This window comes from Rhinolophus ferrumequinum, chromosome 14, assembly GCF_004115265.2.
Source record: "Rhinolophus ferrumequinum isolate MPI-CBG mRhiFer1 chromosome 14, mRhiFer1_v1.p, whole genome shotgun sequence".
Lineage (NCBI taxonomy): Eukaryota > Metazoa > Chordata > Mammalia > Chiroptera > Rhinolophidae > Rhinolophus > Rhinolophus ferrumequinum.
The window spans coordinates 60,830,075-60,857,505 of NC_046297.1; the positions used below are offsets into that span (position 1 = coordinate 60,830,075).

General features: G+C 43.3%; 1 non-coding gene across 1 annotated transcript; it reads left to right on the top strand.

Annotated features, from left to right (window-relative positions):
* The first annotated feature begins 2,925 nt into the window (after positions 1 to 2,925).
* Positions 2,926 to 3,031, top strand: LOC117034225 (U6 spliceosomal RNA). The gene has a single exon (XR_004425041.1). It is a non-coding gene; the product is annotated as a U6 spliceosomal RNA (small nuclear RNA).
* Positions 3,032 to 27,431: the final 24,400 nt, after the last annotated feature.

Consider the following 27,431-nt stretch of genomic DNA (forward strand, 5'->3'; position numbering starts at 1 on the left):
ATCAAGTTGTAATCCTTTGGGATATACAATAACTAAACATTTACTTATTCCTTCTCCAAGCTTTTATTTTGGTACTTACTGAATGCCACACAATGTCCTGCCATTGGTGAAACAAAGATAAATGAGGTGTGGTCTTTGCTCGCCAGGCTCAAGCTGGGCACAGTGAGAGAGCCATGGGCAAGTTCATTCAAGTATCTGCTTTTGACTGTCCCCATAAGTGAAAATAATACTTTCATTCATTCAACAAGTTCTTGTTGAATGCTTGCTATGTGCCAGTTTTGGGCACTGGAGATATAAGACAAAGGAAAAAATGAATAAAAAGGAAACAACAAAAACACTGTCTAAAACACGCAAAAGAACAGCAAAAGAAAAAAACAAAGCAAAACAACCCCCCCAAAAACAAACAAACAAGACCCACCCACCGCCCAGCACCCCAAAACACATACTCAGATGGTCTCTGCAGTCATGACATTTACAGTCTAGGGACCTACTGCAGAATTTTGTGAGAATTAAATGAGATGTTTATGAAGCATCAGGCACATAGTAGATGCTTAATCAATGTGAGAGATTCTGATCATCTATTGGGGAGACAGACCCATTGCAATAAAATATAATGTCTGCTATACGTGTGCAAAATAGTAGAGGAACGTAGAAGACGACGGAACTTAGTCTGCTGTGGGGAAATCATGGAGGCTTCCGTAGAAGAGCTGACATTTGAAGGACACACCTCACTTCGCTGGGCAAAGGACAAGGGAAGATGACATTCAGGCAGAGGGCAAAGCCACGCAGGAATGAGAGTGCCCATGATATGTGGGGAACGGCATTGACTCAGTTTTGCGGGAGCAGAGGTAGCAAGGAAGGAGACAGGAAATGAGGCTGGCAGGCATGTTTAGGGAGTGGTTGTGAAGACTCCCCACCCCCACCCCCATCCCCGCCCTTTCGAGAGGAGGCAAGCATCTTACAGAGTGTTCAGCCCTAGAACACTGGAGACATGTTACAACCAGTATGTTCATCCTATGGGCGGTGCACTCCACCTTCTTGTACTTTAAACAGTTTTAAAGGCTGAAGGAACCTTAGGATCCCCTAATGCTGGGGAAACCAATGCATCCAGAGTGCTGTTTCTGAGTATTAATAGAAAGTCTCTAAATCGTGGTGTAGGATCCCCATGTTTCAGTAGCATCCCTCCTTAGCAGGGTTCTCTCTAGAGAAAGCACATGGCTTGTGTGTGACAAAATCAGTTTCCTTTTGCAACATAGCAAAAACATGAGATACAACATGAAGGACAAGCTCTGTCAGCTTTTGGGATTGGTAGACGCCATAAGTCAAATGCTGCCTTCTTTTTCTTATCTATTTTCCAGAACTAAAGGGAAGGAAGAAGGACCAACAACAGATTGACAATCCATAAAATAACATTATTGAGCACATAGAGTGTATCATGTACAGAGCTAGCTGCTGCTGATTCAAAGATGAATAAAATGAGGTCCATGGTCTGGGAGGAGCTCACGGTGGAGGACACGGTGGTATCTATAGACTGAACGTCTGCCATGTGTCAGGCAAGGTGTTTGGCTCCATTCATTATCCCGTAATGACTGTGAGAGGCAAGTATAGTGACCTTCATTCTCAGCTCGGAGAGCAAAGGTCCCAGAAGTTGAGTTACTTGCTTGAAGTCTCATAACTGAGATATCAGTCAGTGTCCCTGCAGGAAACACATGCACCCTTAGGTGGGGTAAGTGAGAGCAGTTTAGTGAAGGGACAGTTTGCAATGGTATGGGCAGAGTAAAGGAAACCAACAAAGGATGGTGAGGCACCATTGGGATAGCCGTGCGGAGAAGAATTCCCACTCCTCTCCCTAAAGTGGTAAGTGGAGGGAGCTGTTACAGGACCCTGGAGACAGGAGCTACGATCGTAGGACAGGGCCACCAGATGGGAGCAGTGGCTTTTGGTCAAAGGTTACAGCCAAGTCCCAGTGACTGGGAGAAAGGAGCCAAGGGGGATAAATACCCTGACCTGACTCTCTTCCTGTCCTTCAACCTCCTGCTGGTGTCTCTCATGGATAAACCCAACCAGAAGCTAGAGGGCAAGAGAGCCCACGGCTGCAGCCTCCTGGGGCACAGAGCAAGGCAGAGAAGGGCAGAGTGTTGTGTCTGGAAAGGCAATGGGAAATACCCAGCACAGCCAGTAAGGGAGAAAGAGGAGGTTGAAACCCCACCCCCTTTTTTTCTGGCTTCCTGTCCCTTGCCTTGTCCACTCTGCCATGTTAAAGCAGCAGCTCTATAACATTTACAATTACCTGGAGGATAAGAGGAAAGTCAGCAGGATTAAATGGCACAGCATGGTGAGTGAATGTGTTTGCTTTTGATTAGTCTGACATCCATTGCTCCCGTTCTTTTGGCAACAGCACCCCTCCTTCGTACTTAACACACGTGCAATTGCTGGGGCTGCCATTGCACGTGTGTTAAGGTGACCGGGTGGACATGTGGCCCAAGTGGAGCATTTCTCCACAGGACAGGGTTGGAGGCTGAATCTTACAGATGTCAGACTTTCCTGTGACAAGCAGAGTGTACACTGTCAGCAAAGTGGACCAGGAGGTTTCAGGCTGGAGGATGTGCTGAGAGAACTGCTTCTTTAGGTCACCCCGTTTCCTCTTAGGAGATACATCTGGGTTTGTGGTGATGGGATTCTGCCTGTCCAGGGTGAGGTCCTGTTGAAATTCCTGCAGAGGCATTTTATTTGATTGCAAGAAGCGTATTGGTCGAGATATTTTATCTACGTCTGCATCTAGGTTCTGGGGACAATTTCTTACTGGGCCACCAGCACCGTCTTGTTGTAAGGTTCCTGGATCATGGATCTTGTTATATAACCATTAATCAATCAATCAATATATCTATCATCTATTTATCTGATATATATCTTACATAAATACATCTTGTTAGTGCTCACTTGATATACTAAAATTGGAACGATACAGAGAAGATTAGTATAGCCCCTGTGGAAGGATGACAGGCAAATTCGTGAAGCATTCCATATTTTAAAATAGAATTATCTTATGTCCCAGCAATTCCACTCCTGGATATTTATCCAATGAAATCCAAAACACGAATTCGAAAAGATATATGCACCCCTATGTTTACTGCAGCACTATTTACAACAGCCGAGATATGGAAACAACCAAAATGCCTATCAATAGACAATTGGATAAAGAAATTGTGGTACATATATACAATGGAGTATTACTCTGCCATAAAATGAACGAAATCTTACTATTTGCAACAACATGGTTGGACCTAAAGGGTATTATGTTAAGTGAAATAAGTCAGACTGAGACAGACAAATATCACATGATCTCATGTATATGTGGCATCTAAAGAACAGAATAAATGAACAAATAAAACCGAAACAGACTCATAGATACAGAGAACAAACTGATGGTTACTGGATGGGAGGTGAGAAAGGTGAAGGGATTAAGAAGTATAAACCGGTAGTTACAAAATAGTCACAGGGATGTAAAATACAGTATGGAGAATATAGTCAATAATATTGTAACAACTATGTATAGTGTCAGGTGGGTATTAGACTTATTGGGGGGTTACTTCATAAATGACATAAATGTTTAACCACTATGCTGTACACCTGAAACTCATATAAAATAATGAATGTCAACTCTAATTGAAAAAATATATAGTCACGGGATGTAAAGTACAGCATAGGGAATATAGTCAATAATATTGTAATAACTACAGTGTCAGATGGGCAATAGACTTATTGGGGTTATCACTTTGTGAGGTATATAAATGTCTAATCATTATGTTGTTTAGTGCACCTGAAAATAATAATAATACATAAATACATCTTGTTATGTTGTTCCAGGCATCACGCATGGACATCAAATTACAACAATAAAATGGTGACCAGTGTGTGGGCTTGTGTAGTCATTTCTCTAGAAGGGCTAGGAGGGGCTGAGTTCAAGCCTGGATATAGTGAGACAATCAGGACATGTGACCCACATCAGGCCAATCAGAGCGAATTGCAGGACTCCTGCTGGTGATACCGGAAGGCTCTTTTCTACAGGAGTTGCTGAGAGGGTGGGACACAGCCCTGCAGGGGTTGGCAGCTATCTTGCCTCCATGAGGGAAGGTGGAGAGAATGGAGCTAATGCAGAGGACAGGACAGCTGAAGATAAATATAGACTAGAGTGACGAACTCTTCCCAGACTGTCCTGATTTTAAAACTTAAAAGTCCCTTATCCTAGGCAGACCGGGACTGTCTCCACCTCAAGTAGCGAGTCGGAGTGTGTCCTGATGACATCATTGGAGCCTCCAGATTCAGCCCTGCCTGTGGACTTTTCGCTGGCTTTTGTTTTTTGCAACCAAATGGGTCGTGACTGAGCCAGAAATGGGCAGCATAGGGGACAGCACCATCTGTGTGGCTTCCCAGTACTCCTCGATTTCCCCATCTTTAAGATGAGCAGATAGATGACTTATATGTTCTCTTCCAGCCTCATAAAATTTATGCATTTGCAGCATTCCAGGCTTGCAACCTCCCCCTCTCCCTTTTAAAAATTAAAACAAAACAAACTTGCTGTGCAGAGTGTTCCAAAATGCAAGCAATGTGCTTGAGCTGATGTTATCGTCTCTTAGCACAGTTTTACTGAGATGAAAGTGAGGACTATTAAATTATGTGCTTGCAACTTTTATGGTAAGTTTCATTCTTAGGAAGAAGGCTGGAACACTAAGCATGAAATGGTACAGTCATACACTGCTTAACGATGGGGATATGTTTTGAGAAATGTGTCCTTAGGTGATTTGGTTGCTGTGCAGGCATCACACAGAGTGTATTTACACAAACCTAGATAAAACCCAGTACCCATCCAGCCTACATGGTTCAGCCTATTGCTCTTAGGCTACAAACCAGAACAGCATGTTACTGTACTGAATACTGTAGGCAACTGTAACACAGTGGTATGTGTATACTTGTATCTAAACACAGAAAAGTTTAAAGTATAGTATGAAAGATAAAAAATGGTACACCTGCATAAGGCACTTACCACGAAGGGAGCTTGTAGGACTGGAAGCTGCTCTGGATGAGTCAGTGAGTGAATGGTGAGCGAATGTGAAGGCCTAGGACATACTGTACATCGCTGTACTTTATAAACCGTACACTTAGGCTACACTAAATTTCTAAAACAACAGGAGGTTAAATCAAGCACAAGAAAAAATGATACAATTAAGAGACATGGTAAATACGAGATGTATGAGGCTGCTGCCAGTGTAATACCCACTGGTTTTACAGCAAACTTTTTTCATAAGTAGAAAGAGTATACTCTAAAACAAGGATTAAATGTATAGTAAACACACAAATCAGAAACATAGTTCTTTATTATCATTATTATTACATACTGTACATAATTGTCTGTGCTATTCGTTTATATAACTGACAGCACAGTAGGTTTGTTCACACCCACATCGCCAGAAATACGTAATACGTTGCACTAGGGATGTCAGAATGGTTAGGACGGTTAGGACGTCACTAGGTAATAGGAACTTTTCAGCTCTTTTATAATATTCCGGGATCACTGTCCAATCCATCATTGACTTGAAGATTATTATGCAGTGTAAGACTGTATTTATTTTGCTTGTGATACTAAACAGCCGGAGAGTCTTCAAGAATCAGTTAAGTCGCTCACTGGCAGTGATGGTTCTGAGGATGGAGCTTTCTAGGCAACCTGACGCAAGCATGTTCTAAGTCACAGATTTCCAGAGCAGAAAGAGACCTAGTCTAGGTAGGAGTCACAATTCCTGGGTCCTAGAATAATAACTTAGTTACTTAGTGGTTTAGAGTTGATGATGCATTTTAACATATATTCTCCTCTGTAAGGTATTCCCTTCACCTGTAACATTCTTCCTCAGGTACTGAGTTTTATTTCACTAGTTTCCACTTACTCTTTAGGTCTTATCTTCAATGTCCATAGGGACGTTTTTTTCTGGCACCCTTAGAACAGCTTGGTATCTGTAGTGATTATGGTGAAGCAGGATAGATATTGGTTGTCAAGCACAGCATCTCATTTCTCCCTCTTTTGATAACAGCCTCTCCTTTGGGGGAAAATTTCCCCCTTTCTGGGTGGTTTTGCTGGGGCTATTAATCATACTGCCAGCCTCACATCCCCACAGGGGTTGCCAGGTAACCAGGCGGAGCCTATCATCATCACTACCATCTGGTGCAGTGATTAGTCATGTGGCATGTGAACTAAATGGGGCCAGTTAGGGTCTTCTCTGTTACTCATCTAGGGAGACCTTGAGAGAGAGGGTGTCTTTCTGATGGGGCTGCTGAGCCAGAAGCATGTGCATCGGGAGATACCAGAGGCTCTTTCTTCGCAGCATTGAGGAAAACTATCAGTATTAGGAGAGAAAGAAGGCACGGCACCAAGGGAAGTAGTGGTGAGTAATGGAATAAGAATGAGAGCTCTCTCTAGAAATATACTCCACATACCATAAAATGGATCCTTTTAAAGTGTACAATTCAGTGGTTCTTATTTTATTCACGGATTTGAGCAACCATCACTATTATCTAATTCCAGAACATTTTCATCACTCCAAAAGGAAACTCCGTAACCTTTAGCAGTCACTCCCAATTCCCTCCTCCTCCTAGCCCCGGAAAACCACTACTTTATTTCTGTCTCCATGCATTTGCCTATTCTGGATATTTTATAAAAATGGGATCATATAATATTTTACCTCTTTTGCCGGCCTTCTTCCACTTAATGTAATGTTTTCAAGGTTCATCCACATTACAGCATGTATCAGTACTTCACTCCTTTTTATGGCTGAATAATATCCCATTGTATGGATAGACCACATTTTGTTTCTCCATTCATCAGTTGGTAGACATTTTCTTGTTTTTGACTATTAGGAATAATGCTGCTGTGAATTTTTCATAGACTATTACGCGATTGTAATACCGTATTTTGCCGTGTATGACGCACACCCACATTTTTGGCCCGTCCTTTCAAGGAAAAAAATCTATCGTTTTAACTTTTTAATTCAAATTTTTATTTGCTTACATTTAGGTACTTGTTTTTTGTATTATAAAGGCATTTTATCATTTATTTTTTAACATATTATGAACACATAACAAGAAATTGTATGTAACAAATAATTACAAAACACAAGAACAGATACAAGGTACACGAAATTTTATGTACTGGTAACAAATTTATGATATTTACATATCACAGAAGGCCAAGAACTCTTTGTCACTGCAAATTCATTGTTAAGTTCAACAAAACCAATTATTGTATTCCAGGGTATTATTTTGCATATGGATATCCTTGTTGATTTCTAGAGTTACACTTTTAACTCATGGGCATAAATAAAAGAATTTAAAACACTTATATAGATATGGAATCAGTACCGTACTACCCACGTATAATGCGCATCCTTATTTTTCCCTCACAAATTTGGGCAAAAAAGTGTGCTTTATACATGGCAAAATACAGTAAATTATTTTTGTGATAATTTGTTAATGTCCGTCTTTCCCATCAGATTATAAATCTGTGAGTACAGGAGAGCTTAGACAGTGCCTAACAGTTAGTAGGTGTTCAATGATTACATATTTGCTGAGTGAATAAGTGAAAAACATAGGAGTATGATCCCCATTTTATAGACAGGGAAACTAAGGGTCAGGAGATTAAGTAACTTGACCAAATCATGTAACTAGCACACCCATCAGACATCCTAATTATAAACAACAGAAACTAACTATGGCTGATTTGAGAAGAAAAGTATTTTGTTGAAAGGCTATTGGGGAACTCACAGAATCACCAGGGAGACCCAGGCTTAGAAAATGAATTGAAACAAGGGAGGCAAGAGGGCTGCTAGGACCAAGGCCAAGATCATGTCTGGGAAGCAGCCTAGTGACGATACTGCTGACATCTCCTCTGACCAGAGGACGTTACCAGTGTACCACTGCCACCATCACTGTCCCTGAATATCAGACTTTGCTGCTACTGCTGCTGGCTTCCCCAAAATTCCTTTCCAGTTGACCCAGTTTTGTGTATCACCAGGTTCTTCTGACTAAAAACCCATGGGCCCATCTGATTGGCTGCGACTTAGCTGCAAGGGAAACTGGGAAAGTGAGTATCTGGCCTTGTAGACTTCTATAGGGGAGGTGGGCTCTGCCTTACCCCAGCACTCAGTGGGGAGTTCTCTAGAGCAGGAAGATTTAGTGTTGGGTAGAAAAAAAAATTTTCACTCTAATAATAGGTGGAAAGCCAGATCTCCAAATTGAATACATTATAGTTGTTTGATAGTTTCTGACAAAAAGCCCAGTTCTCTGAATCTTTTGAGTCAGTGAAAGCCTTACTGTGTTATTTTTTATCTACTCTCCACTCTCCAAATGTCAGGTGTCAAAGCTATGACAGGTCATTATGTACTCAAGAGACCTATTAATTTCTTTTCTATCCCCCACCTTTTATTTTAAAAGCAAATCCTGCCAGAACACAAGTGCCTTTTTAAATGTAAGCAGAATCAAATGCCTTAAAAAACAAGTAAAAAACAAAACGAAAATATCCAGAAAAATATGAGGGTTTCAGCCTCTGATCTTGCCATGCACATGTGATTGGGGGTGTTTCCCTGTTGCTTTAGACCTTGAGAGGACTGGCCTGATGGCAGTATTTGTCTTCCACCCTCTGTTGAAACACATATGGCTCTTTCCTTGGTTGATATCCCCAGGACTTTTTGTGCGTCAACACTCTCAACATACCCCGAAGGGAAGCTGGCCCCACACCATCCATCTGGTGCTGATAGAAACAGAGATGTTGCACCACCTGAGAGGCTTCATCCTGAATTAAGCAGTCATTGATTAGATCTGTGTAAAAATGCACCAACTCTCCTCTGCCCTTGGGCACCTGGATAATTAAGCTGCATAATTATTCACAACCACTAAGGAGATGCCAACCTCGCTCGAATTTAAGCCAAGAGACCTCAGGTTTGCTAGACCATAGGAGAAGGCCACCTCTCTTAATCCTGGGTATTCCAGCTGGAGGGATCTTAGAGATAACCCAGTTCTACCCTGACCTACAGAGGTAAAGAAACTGCTCAAGGTTACATAGCTTAAAAGTGCCAGAATCAAGGCAAAACTTTGGTTCTCCACCTCTAAAATAAAGGTGATAAAAATAATAAAATATTCACCTATGTATCACAAGCTTGTTCTGACCTTAAATAAGAAAATATATGTGGAAGCACTGTTATGCAAATATTAGGTCAATTTAGCAGACCCTGAACAAATGCTTAATCTCTCTGTGCCTCAATCTCATCACCTGTGAAGTGGGAATAATATTATCAGTCCCCTGTCATCAACCTGTGTGAGGATTAAGTTAGAACATGTGAATTACTTGGGATAGAACTTGGCACATTGCATGTGCTCAATGAATGCTAGCTATTATGTTGGTTTATTGAATCTAACTCCCAAAGGAAACTTTAATTAGGTCCTGTTACTTGACTGATAAATTAAAAAGTTAATTGACTCACTTATTCCCCTCCAAATTTTCTTCTTGGAAATTTGTTCAAAAGCTAAGGTCTCACTGTGCTCTTTTAATGAGACCCAGGAAAAGTAGAGAGGGCTGTCTTAGAGACTGAGGGGCTTGGCTGTACCACCTTTCTGAACATGCAGCCTCTGGGTGTTGCCCTGCAGGTGCACATGTTTCAAATCCTGGCTCTGTCAGTTGCTGGGTGGGTACCCACAGGCTGACCCCTTCCTTTCTTTGGGCATCCATTTCCTCAACTGTAAAAAGAGGGGATAAACAGGCTGTTCTTAATTCTAGATATCTTTGTAGAAGTTGTAGGCGTTGAACCTAAATTTATTGATTTCCTAGAACAAGATGGTATAAGTCAAGCCTGTGGATTCTAGAGCTAGAGTCCTTGGATTCAAGGGCAGTCATCTGTGACTGGGCAAGTTATTTAATCACTTTAATCAGTTATTTAAGCCTCAGTTTTCTGATCTGTAAAATAGGATGATAACAGTACTTCCTTCAAGACTTGCTGTGAGGATTAAATTAGATAATACATGTAAACTATTCAGCATAATGTCTGGCACCCTGTAAGTTCCTACTGAAATATTGGCTATAATAATAACAGCTTCTGGAAGATGTTTGTTTCTAAAGCTAACCTCCTAGTATTAACCTCCCAGTATCTTTCCTCCATATTTTCCAGTTTTTTTCCTTTGAAGTCAAGTCCAAAGTTTTGATTAACTGAGAGTTCTGGTTGATTGAAGACTGGTTAATCAAGAGTTGGCTCACCTCTATTTTTGTGGTTCATGCATATTTATGGTAGAATTTGCAAGGGGCCTGCTGGGCATCATATGGCACTTGCCTTGAGCATATTCATTCTGAGGGGAGGACATAAATGTGGGTTCCCATGAAATGGCCACTGCTCTGAAAGCCTTAAGGCAAGCTGGCCTCTGGGAGATCCAAATTAGACAATATCTTACCAGAAGTAGAAGCAACTTCTTAAGAAAAAGAAAAATATATCTAATATCACATTTTGTCTGAGTGCATCAGGGAATATATTTTTCTTGGAGGTAAATAAAAAAGAAGCAACCACCCCGTTTACACAAAAGTAATAAATAGTAATAAAATCTCCTGTGAACAGCCACTTCTTAGTAACCTGAACCCAGAAGATGTAGGTTCAAGTCAAGGGTGGTGGAACAATATTAGATGCATCATATAAAAACACAAAGAACGCGGAGAACTGGTTATGGATTTATGACATGTTTATGAGGCTGAATATTTGGAGTTTTAAGAGCCTCCTTCCCATGGCTTTGCAAGGAAAGGAAGGCAGCTTTAGAGAATGTTTCTACTCAGCCTCCCGGCGATGAGGGAAGGGGGTGGGGAGGAGGAAAAGGGGCCGTTCATTTGGTGATGGAAGAGCAGCTGAACTTGCTCAAGAGTCTCAGCCCCTTTGCACAGGAAGCCAACTAAAGGGTCTTGGTGTTAGGTCAGCATCTGGGAAAAGTGGTCTCACTGAAACAGACATCTTAGAGTGGTCCTGGCACATTGGTAATGGAACCATTTGTCTTCACAGTTCTCAGTTCTCCTTCCACAGTCCCTGGTCCACTCTGTAACCTCACTGCTCCTCCCACCTTGCTGTGTGGTGACCTCTGCCTATGCTGCCCATATGGTCCCCTAATGGCACCTTCCCCCAGGCCTTCTATCAGGGGGTTCTCTGCCCTCACCATCCTCCCATTCATCGAGTTTATCACTCTGTCTCAGATCAACCAATTACGTGCATGTTACCTAACTACTACTGATACTAAGCATTGAGCACTATGTGCTCATTGCGAGGTCCTTTACAGAGATTCTCTAAAATGCTTGCAAAACTCCATAGCGATGGGTATTTGTAGCTCCATTTTTCATATGAGAAAGCTGAAGCTTAGTTCCTTGACTTATCCAAAGTCGTACAACGATTAGTGGCAGAGTCAGAATTTAATCCTAGACCCTCTCTTTTTAAGATTTGAGCTCTTTCTACAACCTCAGTGGTCTTCCAGCTCTGTCACCATAGGGCTTTTCTCCTAATAGAGTCATAGAGAAGATAAATAAAAGGTGAGCTGTCCTGTGGGGATCAGAGGTGGGTCCTCTTGTCATATGGTGACAATTGTTCATTTTGAGTTCACTGCTAGGTAAAATTTCTGTATTAATTGATTCAGTGGGATTGAGTTATTTTTGAGCACATACCAACTTGTCGTAGGCAAGTCTCTGGCAACTAACTTACCCTCTGTGGGTTGGTCAAGGCCTCCTGGTAGACTATAGTTGGGTTAAGTTGAGATAATGATGTAAATTGTGTGGTACCAGGTGGCACTCTGTGAATGGCAGTACTTGCTATGATTTTACACTTGATTTTAGTCAAAATACCAAGATTACAAAGATGCATTTCTCATTTAATGAAGGACCTAAGAGAATGGTATTTTCTTCAAAGACAGCTGAATCCACCTGGGTCTTATGGGCTCTTCAGCCCTGCACAGCAGAGAAGGTCCCATCTACCTGGGAAAACGTAAAGGGTGCTGGTAGATGTTTAAATCTGGGAACAGATACACACAGCTGCTTTCATGAGCCAGGCATACTCCTGGCAGAGAATTTTGAAATGGGACACTTGTATTAGGAAGGCAGCTTCCCAGGTGCTTTGTAAAATTCTTTAGTTGAGTTGTCATGTGGGGGCTCTCATTCTCTGCAGCTGCCACTCAAAGAAAGAAAACTGTTCTTTCTTTTAGATCCTCTCTGCCTCCTGTTGCCACGAGCTTCCACATGGATGGCCTACAAGAGCCATGGAGGTCTCCAGTTATCCCCAGAGTATTTGTTAGAGTTCCCAGCAGATGCATAGGGAAAAGAGAAGTCAAGTTGCCAGGAAACGACTCTGATTACACGAGGTATTTTCCATGCAGAGTCATTGACTTGAAGAAATCGTATATGGCTTTGGGCTAAGCTAGGCCAAGTTAGGCCAGGATGTTTGAATATCGATGAGGGCATATAAAAGCTGAAAGGGTCTCACGGGTCCTGATCACTGAGAGCATTTGAGAGCTGAGATTCAGGAGACACTCCAGGGCTCTGGGAAGTTGTTCCTTGCCCCAACAGGTATTTCTTGAGTACATAAGTCAAGGCACTTCGCTGCAAGTAAAAGAAACTCAAATTAGTTTAAGGAAAAATAAAAGAGCAGAGGGAATTTATTGGCTCACATACATGAAAAGCCCAGGGGTGGCTCTCGGGCTGTGGGCAAGGCTGGGGGCCCCATTTCCTCTGTCTGTTTCTCTGCATTTCATATCCTTGCTCATCTATGCGCTGGCTACAACTCCAGGCAGGCTTTTCTCCGTGGTGACAGAGGTGGCCAGTGGCACCTCCCAGCTTCCATTGTCTTCAGAGGTAGTGATCCTAAAAATAAGGAAGAACATCATTCCAAAAATTCCACCCCAGTTACCAGGAATGATGTGATTGACCTGGCTTGGGTGACATACCCATTTCCTGAAGCAATTGCTCCATCCAGGAGAATTCCGACTGGTACCATCTGAAGTTGAGCAGATGGGGGCTGCCGCACCTGAACCACCTAGACTGCACAAAGGGGAAGGGACTAATCCTTCGGAGATGCTGGGCAGATAGGAAGGCTGACCTTCTCCACCATGAGCACCTCCCGTGGCATCATCCTGGTGGAACTGGGGGCCAGGACACCCACTCTCTGAGATCATAGCCTTGTTGGGGAGTGTGGCAGGTCCTGCCTTTCTTCTATAGTGACAGAATGTTTGCCATGGTTGCCTATTGTAGGCAGAATGATGCTCCCTTCCCCCAAAGATGTCCACGGCCTAATACCCAGAACCTATGAATATGTGACATTACATGGCAAGGGGGAATTAAGGTTACAGGTTAAATGAAGGAAGCTAAGCAGAGGGCCTTAAAATAAGGAGAGAAGCATAGATGATCCAAGTGGGTCTAATGTAATCACAGGAGTCTTTAAATGGGGGAAGAAGGTGGCAGAAGAGTGAGAACCAGAGAGATGGCATTGGGAGAAACACTCACCTGGCCAGTGCTGACTTTGAAGATGGGAGGAAGTAATGACCTAGGAAATGTCGGTGACCTCTAGTAGCTGGAAAAGGCAAGAAATGGATTCTCCCCTGGAACCTTCAGAAGGGAACCCAGTCCTGTCAATAGCTTGATTTTAGCCCAGTGAGAACTATTTCACACTTCTGACCTCCAGAAATGTAAGATAATAAATTTGTGTTGTCTTACACAATTAACTTCGTGGTAACTTGTCACAGCAGCAATAGGAAACTAATACACTGCCCAGAATAAAAAGGGACATTGCTCACTCAGCCTGCTTTGCGTCCAAGCGTGGCAATGAGTTCCGGGTGTAGACGGAGCAGTTGTGGGGCAGCTCCGGGAATCCCAGGCAGCAAGCGGCATCCCCCTTCCCTTCTTCTCCATCTCTCTTCCATCCTGCTGCTTAGCCGTGGATGCCAATTGGACCACAGGGATGAGGCCCCACCCTATGGAAGGTGGGGGCGTGAGCTGGAAGGAGCAGAGCCACACACCAGCCTTGGCATTTCTACTTCCACACCGTGACCTGAGTAGAAATGAATTTCTACCTCGGTCAAGCCGCTGTTATCATGGGTGTTTGCAGAACTTACAGCTGGAGCCAATCCTAATTATTGTAGAAAGAAATGACATTAACCCTGACTTTTCAGGAGGTCTGACAGACCCAGTGTCTACAAGGTGAGAGCACCCCAAGGGTGTCCCAGTGATGGCTCAGAGCGCCTCCCTCATCCCGAGCTGTCCCCCACACCCAGCATCTTTTCCATCCTGCGCTGCATTCTTGGCCGCACAGCCCTCATCTCCAGCCTGTCTCTTACCTTCGCTGTTGGTATCTATTCTTAGGCAGCAGCCTTAGCCAACCTTGATTCAGCTTGATGCTCTGGCTCTCTGAACCCTGTGCTGCCTTGGGGAGCACCCATGATCCAGTTCTGGCCCCGTGAACTCACCCCTACCCTCGCTGGCCTTCCCTTACGTCCCACTCAGATAGAGCTAAACAAGAATGCAAGATTTAATTAGCATTGTAGACCTTGTCTCTACGTCTCTGTGTGTGACTTCAGAGGAAATTATAGTTACAATAGTTAACATTTATTGAGCACTTCCCATGGGACATAAAATTGATTAAGGGCTCTATATTTTAGTTTCATTTAATCCTCAGAACCACACGAGAGGGTAGGTATTAGAGTTATGTTACAGATAAAGAAACTGAAGCTGTCTTAACAGAGAAGTTAAATAGTTTGTCTGAGGTCACTCAACTGCTAAGTGAGAGAACCGGTGTACAAAGCAGGCCATCTGATTGCAGAGCCCACTCTGCGCTACCTTAGGTGTCCTGCTTCCTGAGCCCTGCCACTGTCATCCTCTGAGCAGGACGTCACTCAGCAAAATGTTTAGACGATCATGGTAATGACTCAGGGCACCAGGCAGGTTGTGTGGACGGTGCACTGCACAACTCCGGAGGTTGTCATTCACATTGGCAGCAATGTGAGCTGTAAACCCTGGGGTTCTGCAGTGGACAACCTGCACAAATCCACGTGGCCACTCCGAGGCCTTGGGATCTGCCAAACCGATAGCGAAAGGTCACATGGACATGCCAGGAACTCAGCTGGGGAGCTATTAAAAACTGTGCTTGGGACTTGGTGTTGAAGATTCGCCATGCGGGAAATAAGCCAAGGTAATGGGAGACAGGAACGCAGAGCACTTTTGCTGGGGCAACCTGACAAATTCTGCTGGATCGTTTCTTTCACGCCCAGACCTGCATTAGATGACTCTTTAAAACACGGGAAGGAGTTAGTTTTGTTGTTGTATCACAAAAATAACACATGTGTATCGACAGACGTTTGGAAAATGTAGAAAAGTTTAAATAAGAAAATATTAGCCACCCATTGTCCACAAGCAGAGCAAACCACTGCTAATAGTTCATTGTTTTTTTTCTCCAGGCTCTCCTCATTCTGTTTCTTGGTGGATCCAATGGAGATAAATAGGTAGATAGACGTAGGTATAGAACGCTCTGTCTCTCTGTGCGTGGCGGTTTTGAGTGTGGAGGCGCTGCTGGAACGTGTGGGCCAGCACATAATCATGACCTCGCACACCAGCGAGCTTGGTGACCTTCCAAATGATACACTGGTCTTCCTGAAAGGAGGTGAAAGGAGCATGTCTTCTCCTTCACCTTGACAGCATGAATACATTTTCTAGATGAGGAAACTAAGACTTAGGCAGGTAACTTGACCTGCTTGGGGTTATAGAGTGAGGCAGTGGCATATGGGTCCAGAACTTGGGGCTCCTGACTGCTTTCCAAGAACCCAGCATGTTCCAAAATGAGTGTAGTGGAAGACCAGATTACCATATACTGTGGAATAAAGAATTGTTCTGTGGTCCATGTAGCACTTTGGTCAAAGCCTTCACCCTGTGATCCTCTCTGAGATTCACAAATATCTTAGCAGACTGAAAGCTCTGAGAAGGCCTGCAGGAAAGAAATCTATTGAACTTGGTTCAATTCACTGTATCTTCTTTTAAAGATTTTTCTTTTTTTAATTGGGGAAGGGCAACAGGACTTTATTGGGGAACAGTGTGTATTTCCAGGACTTTTTTCCAAGTCAAGTTGTTGTCCTTTCAGTCTTAGTTGTGGAGGGCGCAGCTCAGCTCCAGGTCCAGTTGCCGTTGCTAGTTGCAGGGGGCGCAGCCCACCATCCCTTGCGGGAGTCAAACCAACAACCTGTGGTTGAGAGGACGCACTCCAACAAACTGAGCCATCTGGGAGCTCAGTGGCAGCTCAGCTCAAGGTGCTGTGTTCAATCTTAGTTGCAGGGGGCACTGCCCACCATCCCTTGCGGGACTCGAGGAATTGAACCGGCAACCTTGTGGTTGAGAGCCCACTGGCCCATGTGGGAATCGAACCGGCAGCCTTCGGAGTTAGGAGCATGGAGCTCCAACCGCCTGAGCCACCGGGCCGGCCCCCCAATTCACTGTTTCTTGAATTTGTGTGGACACGGAACTCTTTTCTCATTGATCATTTAGTCATGTCTTGAGGAACATATCTGGGTAGAGAGAGGCTGTGTCATACTGTACTGCCTGTCCACTTAGGCCAGAAAGGATACCCGACGACATAAGAAATGTCGTATTGAGTCAGAGCCACAATCCTTCTAACCTAGGAATGGGCTGTCTGACAGGGCCACCAATAAAAGTATTGCAAGAGTGTGTGGCTTCCCGCCACTGAGGCCAGGCTTAGAGGCTGGAGACTGGGTTTTCTTTAATAATGGCCTCGTAGCTTACTATGACACCGTTGTCCCCAAAAGTGCCCCGAAACGCTTGAAAAGTTCCAATAGCTTACACTAACTAAGTTCCACGGGAGCAAGTTCTCGTGTGTCTTATTTATCTCTGTATCCTCAATGTCTAGAATGATGCCTGGTACATAGTAGGTACTCAACAAAGATCTGCAGAATGAATGGAATTAAATTTCTAATTACTTTTGGGAGTTGCAGAATTCCAAAATCTTTTCCTCTGACTGACATAAAATCTTTAACTTTCCCCTTCCAGGCTCTGAGACTTAAAAATCTATGGCTTAGATTTAGCAGATGTATATTGAATGCTTCAAGTACGCAAACCCTATGCTAGACATGTTCCCATATAAATAATCTCTCATTTGATATTTTCAATGACCCGGTAAGGTACTACAATCTCAATTTTCCAGGTGAGGAGGCTGAGGCTTGCAGGTGTTAGGTGACTCAACCAAGGTGACGTTCTTAGTAAGTGACAAAGCTGAGGTTTGTGACTCCATGGCCAGAGCTGGGTGTAGTTTGTTAATGGGACAAGCAAAGCAGACTTGAGATGAATCAACCAGAGGCAGGCTTCAGAGGAAGATCCTTTAGGTTATAAAGGAAGGCACTTCCTCTTCGGAAAATTGTCTGCATCTACAGCAAGGACTGGTCATTATGACTGTCCTGGGTGCTAAGTGGGGACCCCAGGCCACCTGTCATGTGTCTTTGTGGAAAATAATGGCCGAGTCACTCTGAACCTTGAGAAACATGAATAGTTCCCAGCTGATAGAACAGCTGAAATACTAAGCCTCCCAAGCCTTGGTTACCGCAACACAGTTCCATAACACACCAGCATGACTGTGAATTTCCCTGTCCACTCAGCAAGTTGCTATTTCTTTTTCCATCCAACCCTTTCAATGTCTAGGCATTGATCTTATTGGCACCAGAATAACTTTTTCAGTTTAAGAATTAAAGAAAGGCAATCATTGTAACACCTGGCTGCCCTCCGAAAACAGTGTCTGTTCCTTTGAGCTAGAGCAAGTGAAAGTGTGTCGTTGGATGGGATGACTGGTGGGTAGAAGAGTGAGTCTCAGTAGATTCCTAGGATGTGAAAACTAGGAGGAGCCCTAGAGATCATTTGATTCCTCCTCTGACAGAAGTTGCCCAAGATCACGTCACTGTTGGGCTTCAAACTTAAGTCTCTTGATTCTTGATGCCGTTTTCATTATTCCCTGCTATTTTCAATACAGTCCTGCTCCATCATTCATGCTGTGTGACCTTATGCAAGCATTTAACCTCTCTGTTCTTTGCTCCTCTGTAAAATGAAGACAAACATAGTTACCTATCTCATGGAGTTATGGTAAGGAATAAATGAGATTTTTCCTATAAAGTGGTTTCCCCAAGTGCCTGGCATACATAATAATTGCTTAGTAAATTAGAGATTACAAATTTTTTCTAAAAATTTCAATTGCAGTTAACATTCAATATTATTTTTATATTAGTTTTAGGTGTACAGCATAGTGATTAAACATTTACATAATCATGAATTGACCCCCCTCTGATAAGTCTAGTACCCCCCTGGAACTATACATAGTTATCACAATATTATTGACTATAATCCCTATGCTGTACTTTATATCCATATCCACGTGACTATTTTGTAATTGCCAATTTATACTTCACCTTTTTCACCCAACCCTCCCAACCCCCTCTCATCTGGCAACCATTAGTTTGTTCTCTGTACCTATAAGCCTGTTTCTGTTTTGTTTGTTTGTGTATTTTGTTTTTTAGATTCCACATGTAAATGAAATCATATGGTATTTGTTTTTCTCTGTTTGACTTACTTCACTTAGCGTAATACCCTCTAGGTCCATCCATGTTGTCACAAACGGTAAAATTTCATTATTTTTCATGGCCAAGTAATATTCCATTGTATATACAGATATGTACTCCATCTTCTTTATCTGGTCGTCTATTGATAGACATTTAGGTTGCTTCTGTATCTTCACTATTGTAAATAGCGCTACAATGAACATAGGGATGCATGTATCTTTTCGAATCAGTGTTTTGGATTGCTTTGCGTAAATACCCAGAAGTGGAACTGGTGGTCAAAAACTAATCAAAACAGCATGGTACTGGCATAAAAACAGACACATAGATCAATGGAACAGAACAGAGAGCCCAGAAGTAAACCCACACCTATATGGTTAGTTAATCCATGACAAAGGAGGCAAGAATATACAGCAGGGTAAAGTCTCTTCAATAAATAGTGTTGGGAAAAATGGTGTTGGGAATACAGGCAAAAACAAAAATAAGAAAGAAAGAAACTCGACCACTTTCTTACACCATCTGTAAGAACAAACTCAAAATGGATTAAAAGACTTAAATGTAAAACCTAAAACCATGAAACTACTAGAAGAAAGCATAGGCAGTAAACTCTTTGACATTCCTCTTAGGAATTAAAAAATATATATATCTCTTTGGGCGAGAAATAATAAAGAAATGGGACTACATCAAACTAAAAATTTTTGCACAGCAAAGAAACCATCAACAAAATGAAAAGATAACCTATAGAATGGGAGAAGATATTCACCAATGATATGAGTTAATACCCAAAATTTATAAAGAACTCATACAACTTAACACCAAAAAACCCAAACAATCCAATTAAAAAATGGGCAGAGGACCTGAATAGACATACAGATGGCCAACAGACATGAAAAGATACTCAACATCACTAATCAGAGAAATGCAAATTAAAACCACTATGCAATATCATCTCATACCTGTCAGAATGGCTATCATCAATAAATCAACAAACAAGTGTTGGTGAGGATGTGGAGAAAAGGGAATCATTATGCACTGTTGGTGGGATGGAAAATTCATGCAACCACGTGGAAAACAGTATGGAGGTGACTCAAAAAATTAAAAATAGAATTACCTTATGACCCAGCAGTTCCACTTCTGTGTGCATTGTGCTTTGACATATCAACTAATGACAGTATGTAGCCATTATAATCTTTTTCAAGACTAAGAGAAAACATTTTCTTTGTGAACATTTTCAAACACAGACAAAATAGAAAATGTAATAATGAAATCCTGTGTGCCTATCATTCAACTTCAACAGTTTTCAGCATTTTGTCAAAACAAGACTTTAAGAACTATTTTGTCATTAACTCCTTTTTAAAAATTTCTATATTGGTATGTTTTATAACATATATGAATTATACAGTATATATGAATATGCAAATATACACTGCTTAAATTTACATAAATTTACATAAAGGTGTATATTCAAGGATCCACATAAATCTCTTGCCTCACTCCTCATCACCCTCCTTTGCTCTCTCTGCTTTGGCCTCAGTGCCAGTTTGCAGTGCAAACTTTTGCATGGTGCACATGTTGACCCATGCTTCCTCCTGCCCAGGGCCTTTACATATTCTTCCTCTGCTTCCCATTTCAGTTCTGGTTCCACTTTCTTAGGGAATCCTTTCCTTCCTTTTAGTCCAGGTTGGGTTTCCTGAATGTGATCCATTCTCATGGAATTTAATTCTTTTCTTTCATTGTACTTGTCTCAATCTGTAATGTATAACTATAGACTCATTTGAGTGATGACATATGTCTGTCTCTCCCTGTAGACTGAACTTTCCAAGAAGCCTACTTCCCCAGTATCTAATGCAGTGCCCAGCACATAGTAGGCATTCAACAAACTGTGGACTAAATGAAGGCTATATTATAGTGCAAGGTTAACACAGCACAGGGGTGAAGGGTGATCTCTGTAAACCACTTGGTTGGTGAGTCATCATTGCACAAGAAGCGCAACACTGGAAGCGATAAGGAACAACAATTTGCAAGACAACGATTTGAGTTCACAAACAGTGCATGGTTAATTGCCAAACAAGTACAGTGGATGTCAAATGCATCAAGTTCAAAGAGAGAATACTCTCTGTGGGGGTGTGCTGGGCTAGTTTCAGATGGTATTACCTTCTGAAATATAAAAGCCACATGTGAACAAGCACATATTGACATCCTGGAAGCTGAAATCCTTGCTCATGATACTGAAAGCATAATTTAATTTTGATTTACAAGAGTCTCCAATTCGACCCTGAAGTCATAATGATAATGTCATCTTCCTGGATCATTCTAACGTTGAATGAATCTGCCCTTTTCTCAGGCTCTCCAGCTCCTTGAAGATGGAGCTGGGCTTTATTAGCAGTAACATCCTTCCTTGGGTCTTGCAACCGTCCATCTCTCAGTTTGATTTCTGACTGGGCTCTCACATGATGTTTTTCATGGTTTTGTAATAAAGGGATTTGTTTTCATATGATCTGGTAAATAGAGAACCAACTCTCGCTATTCATTTAGAAGCCGGTAGGCTGATTTATGAAGCCCAGCTTGACATACATATGACCTGAGCTTGTTTTTGCCCAACAGAAGCTCTGTTTGCAACTGTTTTAGTTTCAACATACACGTGTTTATTTTCCTGGTTTCTTACTTGTCTCCTGCCATTAGAATATGAGCTGCGTGATAGCAAGCTCCTTAACTGTCCTGTTACCATGGTAACCTCAGTACCTAGGACAGGCCCTGGGGCAGAGCAGGTACTCAACAAACATCTGTAGGGTGACGTTCTGAAGGAGAGTGGAGTTCATGGTTGTGTCTGAAAGGACATCAGCCCAAAGCCTCCATTATTTCAAAATCTCTCAAGCTTGTGAGTAACGTGAAGGGAGAGGACCATTTTTCCCCGTCTTCTTATTTCCTATGACATCACCTTAGTGCCATATACTTGCTATTGTCGAAAGCTGACAGGACATCAACTCAATGGCATCAAAGAGACTTCTGGACAGTCATTTGACCATGGTCGTGGAGAAGAAGGAAGAGCAGGTTGGAGAAGATTGGCTTCAAAATGAGTGGACCTTGAGGGAAGTTCCAGTTTCCCTTCTCACTCACTGAATCACTGGATTTCTCAGCCTCAGTTTGCTCATCTGTATAAGGGGGATATTAACAGCCGTTGTCCTGTCCCAGAGCCGTTGTGAAGCATTCTGTCTGGGAAGGGCTCTGTAAACAGTGACATGCCTGGAGATATGACTTGGGGTGGCCTCTGGCCAAGGCAATTAGGAAATCCTGGAAATTCCCATAGGGCTGTTGGCAGCGCTTTTGGCTTTCAGGCGGACACTGGCTCAGAAGCTGAACCTGCTGGGTCCAGATTTCCAGGTCTTTGCCTCCGTAAGCTCCTCATGTCATCACCTTCCTTTTTTACTCTGCTCTCCCCCGTGGCTTTTCCCTCCCTCCTCCACCTCCAGTCTCCGTTTATGCTGGCTCATCCAGTCTGGATTGCCAGATGAAATGTAACTTGATAGGCTGAGTTATCTAGAATTACATTCCAAAAACATCTCTGCGTTTCCTCAGGGGAGAAAGGAAAACAGGGAGCAGGGCACAAGAGGGCACAGAGGACACGTTAGCCATATTCTACCTTTTCCGATATGAAATTTGGCCCATGGTTTCCTAAAGAAATTCCTTTAACCAATGCCAGCCCTATAGGTGGAATAAGAAGCCTCCTATTGGGTGTGAATTGAGGGGAACAGGAAGACCCTGCCCCAAACTCTCTTATTGGCCAGAAATCTTCCCATTACTTGCACTCTTCGTTTTGAAGCCAACGTATTCCCATTGAAGATCAAAATTAACCATTATCACCTGAATTGGAATTAGGGTCATCTCAGATTCCAAGGGCCTGGAACACAGAAGGGACAACTTTTGACAGAAAAGACACCAGCAGAAAAGTACAACCTTGAGAGGACAACATGGTAGGTTGCCCAGAACAGCGGAGGGCATAGAGAGCCTCAAGAACTGATCCGGGGGGGAGGATGGAAAAATTGAGATGGGGGAGCAAGAGAAAGCGGTGCAGGTACTTATAAAATAAACTGATTGTGTCACAGGTCTGTGCAGAGTAACTATGATCTGCCTTTAAATTTGTAAGCGTTCATAAACCTACGAGGTCAGACAATTAAGTTTGTGAATTCATCCTAGAAAAAGTGCTACATCCCTCATTGCTGAATATCACTACGGTCACCTTTGAAGTACTCCCCTTCGGAAACTATGTACCGGCGCCAGCACCTAGTCCACTCTTCAAAGCATTTTTGGAACTCTTTTTCTGGAATGGCCATCAAAGCTGTCATCGTATTACCTTGATGTCCTGAATGTCATCAAAATGTCTTCCTTTCAATATTTTCTTTCTCTTCAGGTAAAGAAAGAAGCCATTGGGGGCCAGATCAGGTGAGTAGGGAGGGTGTTGCAATACACTTATTAGTTTACTGGCTGAAAACTCCCTCACAGATGGTGCCACATGAGCTGGTGCATTGTCGTGATGCAAGAGCCATGAATTGTTGGCGAAAAGTTCAGGTCTAACTTTTCATCTAACGTTTTCATCTAACTTTTCATGCAGGCTTTTCAACACTTCCAAATAGTAAACTTGGTTAACTGTTTGTGCAGTTGGTACGAATTCATAATGAATAATCCCTCTGATATCAAAAAAGGTTAGCCACATCGTTGCAACAAGTTTGTGAACTTAATTGTCTGACCTCATATTAATTATTAATTGTTATGAATTAAGGTTAGTAGAAGCCTGGTTATTCTTAAACTTTAAGGTGCTCTTTATTTTGTCAAAATAAAACTAGTCCTGTTGACTTGTGGGATTTTCACTGTGATTTTATTATCCTTCCATCATGGCTTCCTTATTATAAAACAATGCAGAGAAGACTGTGAATAGCGTCTGGTTTCTGTGCCTCATGCCCCTTTCTCGTGCCTGTGGTCCCACTCCGTGCCCTGGTCTGTGCCATCCCTGCACCTTTGCTTGGGCTTTTCCCTCTCCCCAAAATGCTCTCACTCTCCATCCGTGCCTGTTGGAACCCCTCAAGGCGGAGCCCCGACTTTATCTGCCCAGGAAGTTTCTGGCGATTTCCGTGCCACATGCTGAGCCGTACTGTAGACGTGCCTCTCCTCTCATGCACCCACTTCACTCTCCCTGTCGCAGGGTTAAGGGCGTACTTGCTTTTCCACTCCCCTCCCTGTCCCGTCCGCCCGGCTGGGTGAGATGTATGAGAGACTGGCATTCTTATTGTTGCAGACCTCCAAGCGTGCTTAATAATGTCGGTTGAATGGAATCGTATGCAGCTGGTGTACAATGCATTTCTGTTGTGGGTTTCAGGAGCCCCAGAAAGAAAATATCCAATCCCCTGACAGATGCCTGAAACCCCGCTTCCAGGTAAGGCTTTCGTTTCACTTCAAGCAGCTTACCAAAAGGGTGATCAGGTTTCCAGGTCTCCCGGAAATATCTGAATTATAGATCAAGCATCCTGACCACAAAGATCTAAGGTGTGCTGTATTGAAATATATACTGTTTATCTAAAAAGATACACTGTGTTCCACACACAACACTGAGAGGGCTTACAGTGCACTCGTCAATCAAGCTTGGGGGCTCTGGAACCAGCCTGTGTTCAGATCAGTTGCTCGTCTGCACAACTGATGTTGTGTGATTAAATGGGTCAATATTCATAAAGTGAGTAGAGCAGTGCCGGACACGTGGTTGGTGTTTAGTAAATGGGCTTGTTGATATTGTTGTTGTGTTATTATTGTTATTTCCCATCTAATTGGAATGTAACTATGCCCCTTTGTGCAGCCCCTTCTCTCACTCTGTATCCACCTTGAGACCAATTCAGAACCATATTGGTTCCCTCCTTCAAATCAAATTGAACTCCATGAGTTTTGGTGAGAGCTGCAGACTTTACAGAAGACTTCTTAGGGAAATTTGAATGATGATATTGCATACCACACAGCAAAACTTTAAAGAAAAGATTCCCTTTTTAAGTGTCTTTGTTCTTTCCCCAAAGTTCCCTTTTCAACACTAGCAACCTTCTCTCTCCAAATATCTCTCCTTTCCTCAAATATTCTCCCACCCCTTTCAGTAGCTTCTCTTGCTATCCAAACACATCCTCTTTGGGCTTCACTCTCCTTGGAAGGCAGGGGAAGTAGAGGACAAATAATCTTTTCCTCTCTCACATTTAGAATGTCAAGCAACAGAAAGTGCTGTTTATTACATAACGCGTCAAAGACTAAGTGTGCATGCTGGATACCTGGAGTTAATGGACGACCCCAGCCTATAAAAGCCATCCAGGGTTTTTTACCTGCTATGGCCAGGGGTGGGGGTGAGTGGGGGCTGGAGCTGATTCACACCAACTCACCAGGGCCAGCTGCTGTGCACACGCCTTCCTAGGAATGGGTGTGCACAGGAATGTCACATTAGTAACTTAACAAATTGGCCATCGTGGGAGTATTTACACCATGGAAATGGGCAAATGCAGCAAACCAGGGCTTCCCCTGAGAGTGGGCTGTTAAACATTTGCCAGCACCCCACGGCTGTAGCCACTGACTCTATACCTCTCTCTCGCTCTCATGCAAGACCTCAGGGGCACCCTTGCTTGGCTTTCTGCTTCCTAAATTCCTTGTGGTCTGTGACAGGTACCGCATCTATGTGGCTAAGGAGAATTGTTCTCAGTTTTGTAAGTTCTACCCCAGCCATCTTCCCTCCTTCTCTTTCTTGGCCTTATCGCTATTTGTTTTCCCTGGAATCTGAACTCTTTTTTCCTAGTTAAGGAGCCTAGATTGTACCTTGGGCTACTGAAGTACCACTCTTTTGGTGTGTGTGTCTAAGTTCCTAGCATGCCACCTGGCAGGGAGCTCATCAGTTATGACACAGAGTGCGCAGGATTTGATCCCAGGAATAGGTCAGTTGATGACGCTGGAGAAGTGACGTGACTTGTATGAGGATCGGGATGGTACGATTTGCAGCTTCACTGTCAGCTACCTCTCCCTGCGGTGCAGGAGTCAGTGGTTCTCCAGTGTAGCTGCACGTTAGAATCCCCTGAGGAGTTTAGAAACTCCCAGGGCCCAAGGACAGCCCAGCCAATGAAATCAGACAGACGCAGGTATCACGTTGCCTCGTACGGTCTAGATGAGGGTGACTTGAATTCCTCTTCCTCTGTCTGTGGAGGTCCCAGGATCCTCCCAGCCGACTAGTCATTCTACAGTCTCACGGTCACCTCTGTGCTGAAACCCGGTCTCCAAGGCACTGGTTTGGTTTAGGAATCCTCTTGCTATCCCACAGGTGCTTCTCTGTTTCGTGAATTCATCGAAATGTCAGTCCCTCGGGGAAGCCTTCCTTGATTCTCCAGACTAGGCCAGGTCCTCCTGTTACATATATATTTTGAAATCATCCTGTATTTTTTTTTTATAGTACGAAAACCAGTTTGTGATTACATATTTAGATTGTATTATTTGATGAATTCGATTGTATACTCTATGAGGGCAGGGATTTTGTCTATTTCTTGTATCACTTAGACCAAGTGCTTAGACCCTCGTGCTTGGCACATAGTAGGTGCCCAGTGGATAACTGTTGAATGTTGATGAGGTTCCAATGGGAAGGAAAGAGACTGGGCTTCAGCAAGGGGTGGCGATCAGGAACAAAAAAGCCAATCCAGACGTCTTAGCCCAGCGTCTCTTGTTCCTTATTTTTCTGCACAGCAGCCTTTTATGCTTCCCCACCTACTTAGTAGGTAAGAGAAGGCTACCATACAGCTCCTCAATTTACATCACCTCCATTTAAGAGAGCGATTCAAACTGAACTAGACGCTCTTAGTCCCAGGTCCTAGGTGGCTCCAATTGACTCAGGTGTCCAATCCTGGTCTAGTCAACACTGGTGGTCCCCTCACGGGTATGAGGCTTGTTGGTAAGTGGTACACCTAAGGAGTCATATAAACTGGGCGAACACCCCAAAAGATATCCACCAGAGCCTATACATAGAGTCACTGTCAAAAACAAAAATTAACTACAAATGGTGGTAAAGAACAGGAGAATGAATGAGGAGAGACAGGTGGGTGCAGGTCCCTGCGTGAAAGCAAGGAATCCCCACCCATCGATAGGGGGATGGGTTGTTAGCTCGTCTCCCTGGATCAGATGTTTAGATCTAATCCCAAGGGCTTGGAAAGGCCAAACATTCCCAAGACTGATTTCCTGGCTGCCTTTGGTCCTCTCGTGCCAGTGGAGGGGAGAAATCAGATGGCCTGGTGCCCAGTCTGCAGAGAGGAGCTGGCTGGCTCCGGAATGGGTTGGCATTATCCAGATCTCAGCTGACTAACATGGAGCTGTTGACAATGAGGGAGGGTAGAAATTCCTAAAAGAGAAAGAACGAGCCGTAAGAGGCCTCGAGCTCTCAGGGTGAGTCTGCTGTGGTATAAACATCCTGGGCGGTGAGCTTCCATACCACGCTGTGGGCTCTGAGAGGGAGGCCGCCGGCCCTGTTCATGATTCTGTAAATGACAACTTACTGAGTGCCTGTTGGGGTCGTGGGATATAACAGCAAAACCAACATAGCGTCTGCCGTCACGGAGCATAGTCTAATGAGGCAGACTGAAACCCAGGAATGTCATTATAGGACAGTGTGGCTGGTGAATGCTCTAAGAGGTGTCAGGTGATGAGGAGGCACATGGATGGGGTACCACCCATGGGTATCAGGGCCGTCTTCCTGGAGGAGGTGATACTTAAGTTGGGGCACTACGAATAGCATT